General features: G+C 46.5%; 1 pseudogene; it reads left to right on the top strand.

Annotated features, from left to right (window-relative positions):
• LOC102412632 lies at window positions 1-807 on the top strand (annotated as a pseudogene).
• Window positions 808-6,508: the final 5,701 nt, after the last annotated feature.

The following is a 6,508-nucleotide window of genomic DNA, read 5'->3' as shown; positions in this document are numbered from 1 at the left end:
ATGTTCCTCTCTGCAGTGCTATGGGCCCACGTGACCGGCCTCACCGCCCACTGGGGAAAACATATAAGAAATCTGCATAAGACAGCTGTTCAGAATGGAGCTGGAGGAGCCTTATTTGTGCACAGAGATACTCCTGGAATAACTCAGAAACTCCGTTTGATTTCACACCAGAAAATTATAAGAGAATAGAGGCCATTGTGAAAAACTAGCCAGAAGGGGATAAGGCAGCAGCTGTGCTTCCACTTCTGGATTTAGCCCAGAGACAGAATGGATGGCTGCCCATCTCTGCTATGAACAAGGTTGCAGAAATTTTACAAGTACCTCCAATGAGAGTGTATGAAGTAGCAACTTTTTATGCAATGTATAATCGAAAGCCTCTTGGAAAGTATCACATTCAAGTCCGCACTACCACACCTTGCATGCTCCGAAACTCCAACAGCATACTGGAAGCCATTCAGAAAAAACTTGGAATAAAGTTTGGAGAGACTACACCTGAAAAACTTTTCACTCTTATAGAAGTCGAATGTTTAGGGGCCTGTGTAAATGCACCAATGGTTCAAATAAATGACAACTACTATGAGGATCTGACACCTAAAGATACTGAAGAAATTATTGATGAACTGAAGGCTGGCAAAATCCCAAAACCTGGGCCAAGGAGTGGACGCTTCTCCTGTGAGCCAGCTGGAGGTCTTACCTCTTTGACTGAACCACCAAAAGGACCTAGGTTTGGTGTGCAAGCAGGCCTTTAATTTATATTCGCTGTAAATATGTCAGTGGAGGAATAAAATATGACTCTCCTATATACCTTAAAAAAAAATGTGCTTATGGAGAGCCTCCTGGGTTCTTACAGGCTGTTCCACTGTATCCCCCAGAGTACACCCTCTTCTATTCCTCTCTCCCACTTTTGTGTCCTGGGCTCTTCCTCCAGCCCTACCCTTTTTCTATGCTCCCATCCCAATTTCCATCCTGACCCTGTGTCGCCAGACTCTCCCTTTCCCCTTCTGTATGCCCACTGCCTTCCCTAAGCCTCTAGGTCTCCACTCCCCCCTCCTCTCCATATTCCCCTATCTCCACCATCACAGGCAGAAGCAACTGGGGTGGGTCAGGCTGGAGCTCCAGGGGGCCTAGGTCTGAATGGCAGCAAGGATTACCAGCACCAAACCTCTTCTTTGTGCTGGTTGACATCCTATCTGGCTTTCTGGGTGGCTGTCCTTCTGTTGGTTCATTCTTCCATCCATCCACCCATCAACCATTCAGTGGGCACCTGTCTCGAACCAGCCTCTGTTTCATGCTGGGAACACCCATATATGTTTATTTCTGCCCTCTTGTTTAATCAGCAGAGCAACCCCAGGACAGGAGTAGATGATGGTCATTGAACCCACTATACAGAGGAGGGGAGCTAAAGCCCAGAGAGGGGAGGTGAGCTGCCAGGCTCCATGGCCTTTGTGTGGGTGATGGGGTACTCTGAACCCAGTTCTTCTCCAGCAGACCAAAGATCTGGCATAAGAGGGAATCTGACAGGGAAACAGGCATTGCTGAGGGCCCCAGCTCCTAACTTGAGTGGTCTACCATGTATTCTTTCTAAGGAATATACTCAGTCACTGAGGGAGGGGGCCAGGTCCCCATGTGCTACTGTAGAACCTGACTTAAGTACAGACTCACTCTTCTGGGACAGTTCCACTTGAGACTCTGCAGGAAGTCACAGAGAGACTGAGAAAAGTGAAATGCTAAGAACCCACCATGTGCTAGGCTCTGTACCAGCGGTCTTCATTTCCACTCTCTCTTCATCTTTCCAAGTAGGTACTGCAACCCCTTTTCTGCACTGAGGCTCTGCGAGTTTAATCAGCATGCCCCAGATTCCATACTCAGTGAGCTGTGGGGCCAGGAGGTGGGCTGCCGGCTCAGAAGACCAGACACAGTGCCCCTTCTGCTAAGCTTCACCTTCAACCACTTTCCTTCCTAAAAGTGCTCATGATAGCTCAGCACAGCTCCACCACTGGCATTCCACTGCTCTTTGATTTCAGCTCCTTTTTCACTTATTCAGCAACAACCTCAGAGGGACTGAGCTGGGCTCCCATGTGCAGTGCTAGGGTCACCCCAGTCCCTGCCCTTGTGGCCTGCCAGCTAATTCCAGAGACATCTTTATATTCAACCAATATTTATTGAGAGCTTATTTGTGTCCCTGATGGCTCAGCAGGTAAAGAATCTGCCTGCAATGTAGAAGACACAGGAGAGGTGGATTCAGTCCCTGGGTTGGGACGATCTCCTGCAGGAGGAAATGGCAACCCACTTCAGTATTCTTGCCTGAAAAATCCCATGGACAAACAAGCCTGCTGGGCTATAGTCCATGGGTCACAAAGGGTCAGACACAACTGAGTAACTAACACTAATGAGTAGGATTATTCAAACTGTTTTGGGTTGCACTAGGAGTTCGTCAAGGCTGTATATTGTCACCCTGTTTATTTAACTTATATGCAGAGTAAATCATGAGAAACGCTGGACTGGAAGAAACACAAGCTGGAATCAAGATTGCCGGGAGACATATCAATAACCTCAGATATGCAGATGACACCACCCTTATGGCAGAAAGTGAAGAGGAACTCAAAAGCCTCTTGGTGAAAGTGAAAGTGGAGAGTGAAAAAGTTGGCTTAAAGCTCAACATTCAGAAAATGAAGATCATGGCATCTGGTCCCACCACTTCATGGGAAATAGATAGGGAAACAGTGGAAACAGTGTCAGACTTTATTTTTCTGGGCTCCAAAATCACTACAGATGGTGACTGCAGCCATGAAATTAAAAGACACTTACTCCTTGGAAGGAAAGTTATGACCAACCTAGATAGCATATTCAAAAGCAGAGACATTACTTTGCCAACAAAGGTCCGTCTAGTCAAGGCTATGGTTTTTCCTATGGTCATGTATGGATGTGAGAGTTGGACTGTGAAGAAGGCTGAGTGCCGAAGAATTGATGCTTTTGAACTGTGGTGTTGAAGAAGACTCTTGAGAGTCCCCTGGACTAGAAGGAGATCTAACCAGTCCATTCTGAAGGAGATCAGCCCTGGGATTTCTTTGGAAGAAATGATGCTAAAGCTGAAACTCTAGTACTTTGGCCACCTCATGGGAAGAGTTGACTCATTGGAAAAGACTCTGATGCTGGGAGGGATTGGGGGCAGGAGGAGAAGGGGACGACAGAGGATGAGATGGCTGGATGGCATCACTGACTAGATGGACGTGAGTCTGGGTGAACTCTGGGAGTTGGTGATGGACAGGGAGGCCTGGTGTGCTGCGATTCATGGGGTCGCAAAGAGTCGGACACGACTGAGCGACTGATCTGATCTGATCATCCACTTTTTGACAAAAAGAGTCCCATTTTAAAGAGATACATACGTTGACACTGAAGCTCAGAATTACATCACTTTCCATTGCTTTGGCAAGTAGAAGAAAAAGATGTGGAGCCAACACTTCCCTAGACGATAATAAACATCAACATTAGTTTATAAACAGAGATACAGGGAATCAAAAGCCAAAAATGGAATTGATCTCTGGCCTTGAATCAATGAGGAGTCTTTACCACAAGAAACTTGGGGCCATCTTAGCAAAATGACCCAAAGCATCCAGGAATTGGGGCTAAAAGACAGCTTTGTCCCAGCATACCAGCCCCTTCTCCAAGACTGAAACCAAAAGGAGAGTGTGAAACTGTCCAGGGAACGTCATGACCAACAAGGACAACTAGAGATCCTGAGTGGGTCTCTTTATGGAGACGGTGCAAGACCTCACTTGAACGAAAACATCAGTAAGCGATTAGACGATTCCAGTATGCTCATCCTGACCTAGGGACTAGAGAGGAGCGCAAACAGTGCTTCACCCGTACAACTTCAAATCCATCCACATAAGTTATCTTCACCATATCTCGGAACATATATTTTGCTTTCAGGATCCCAGAAGGAATTGGCAGTGACTTCTTTAGGACAACGAACTGCTTGAAAAGGATAAGAAAATAAATTTACCAAGTTGCTTGAGAATCTCTATTATATAGACATCATTCTCACATTTGTTGGGCTTCTCTGGTGGTTCAGTGGTAAAGAATCCCCCTGACAATGCAAGAGATGCAAGTTTGATCCTTGGGTCAGGAAGATCCCCTGGAGAAGGAAATGGCAACCCACCCAGTATTCTTGCCTGGGAAATCCCATAAACAGAGGAGCCTGGCAGGCTACAGTCCATGGAGTTGAAAAAGAGTCTGACATGACTTACCAACTAAACAACAAAAAGAGTCAGACACTACTCACAGACTAAACAACAACATATTTTCTACAGTTGTTGAGTCATCCTCAAGCCTGACACCCAGCATTCCAGTATGGAGGTGGTTAAAATAATATGGCAGGGAATCCCCTGGCAGTCCAGTGCTTAGGACTCAGGGCTGTCACTGCTGAGGGCACAGGTTTGATCCCTAGTCAAGGAACTAAGATCCAGCAAGTCTCATAGTGAATTGAAACAAAATAAAATGAAATAATGGCATTACTAACTAACCACCCTCAGGCTGTCTACTCTTGAAAATCCAGTTGAAGGATTCCTAGAAGTTGAGGGTTTCTCACAACCACTGACAGGTTTACATGGTGCTGAGGAGCTGCTGTGTTCTCAGGATATCCATCCGGACAACAATCCACTGTTTTGATTTTACCCTGGGCAAGGACTCTGGTCCCACCAACCAGAGGGCAGCTTCTAGGTTACTCACGGTCTCCATGGTAACGAAATTTCCATCCCTTTCTTTGTTCTGATCCATCAGTTTGGAAGATGATATTGAGAGCACTGCTCTGGGTTTCAACAGTTAGTGGCCCAGGAAAGCCATTCCCACAGTAAGGACTAAATTGCTGGTCTCCTGCCACAAACTGAAGAGAATCAAAATGGAGAAAACAGAAGAGAGAAAGAACTAAAAGAAAAAGGTAACACGGAAGGGATAAAAGTAAAATAAGAAGGAGGGAAGGAAGAAAAGAAGGGACAGAAAGCTCGATAATGTGTCTTCAGGGAGAACTCTCTCTGGGTGATTTGGGAGAAAACTGATCATCCATCACACACAAGCAAACTGTCGGGACAGTGGCCCTCGGGGTCAGCTGGTTCCACATCAAAGTCTTCTCTTTGCATGGTGACCACCACTCGGAACCCCTCCTCCAACCGGATCTATAGTCACACCTTGAGCTCTCTGGGTATGGACCCGGGTAATTGGAACTTGCGACCTCCCCTGTCATTGTGGTGAATATATGTGGGGAGTGATGGGCGGGAAGGACTGACCCCGAGGGGCTGGGCTGGGCGCCCACTGTGGAGCCCAGACGGGAGAGGGCTGGGTTCAGGACTGAGCCCTGGGCGTGGGTGGGTGGAGGCAGGGAGACCTAATTAGGCCACAGAGCCAGAGAAATCCTTGCCTCCCACAGCCCCTCCTCCTCACCCTCCATCTTCCTAGGGGGCTTGTGCCACACCCGGGAAGCCCCATTAATCTCTGCTCTGAACTCCATCTCCTGTGGACGCAGCTTCTTCTGTACTCTCTTAAGAGACAGTCACCTTCTCATCCCCCTGTTCAAGTGCCCTGAAGGAGTAGTCGTAATTCATTTCATTTCTGGAACATTCCGAAGCCCCTGTAGTCCACCTTCAAATACTCAAACTCTTGGCTTTACCAAGCACAACCCGTGGCTGCGTTTACAGTTGTAGCTCTTTTTTGTTGTTTAAAAAAAAAAAAAAATAGCCAGGTGCTTCCCGTGTTACTTCATTGTCTCCTCACACCAACTTTGCAAAGGTTGAGTTGCCATCCACCCTTTTACCAAAGAGGAAACTGAAGCTTGGGGAGATAAGAGACTTTTGCAAACCCCACAGCTGATACAGGACAGCGAAGACGTGTGCTTTTCAGCACACCTCAACACCTCTAGGTGTCCTGAAGACCCACTGTATCGCCCACTCCTCAGCCCCACATCCTTTCAGACACTCCCTCCTTGGAATTCCTGCCTTGGTGAAGATGACAACAAGTGCTCACACTTTCCTGCCAGCCCCACTACTGCAGACTCCTCGGTGAGCCCAGTCCTGGGTGAACATTCCTCTAGGCACCCCCAGCTCTGCTGCACTCCCCAGGCCCTGTACCCACCATCAAGCACTGCTCCACCTGAAAGACCAATTCTTTAATTTTTATAAAGACTTGAGATGATGCACAGTAAAAAAGGCAAATAAAATGCAGTTGTTCACATGGAAACAGGAAGTGAATACTGTGAAACAGAAGAGGGCAAACTTGCCAGCCTGCAAGACCAAGTTAGCTATATGGTTGAAAGTTGAATTTATCTTTGAAAAATAACAGAATTCAAAGTTATGCACACATGTGGTTACTTTGATTTTTAAACCTATGTGTAGTACAAAATACTCAAATTATTAATCTGAGTTACTTGTAGTGGCATTTTGGCTGTTTTGTTTTCCCCTATTCTCAACTGTTTGTAAATTTTACTTAAGGAGTATATATTAATTTTATCTTATTT

The sequence above is a fragment of the Bubalus bubalis genome, chromosome 4 (assembly GCF_019923935.1).
Source record: "Bubalus bubalis isolate 160015118507 breed Murrah chromosome 4, NDDB_SH_1, whole genome shotgun sequence".
Taxonomy (NCBI): domain Eukaryota; kingdom Metazoa; phylum Chordata; class Mammalia; order Artiodactyla; family Bovidae; genus Bubalus; species Bubalus bubalis.
This window is presented reverse-complemented; position numbering and strand designations above follow the sequence as displayed.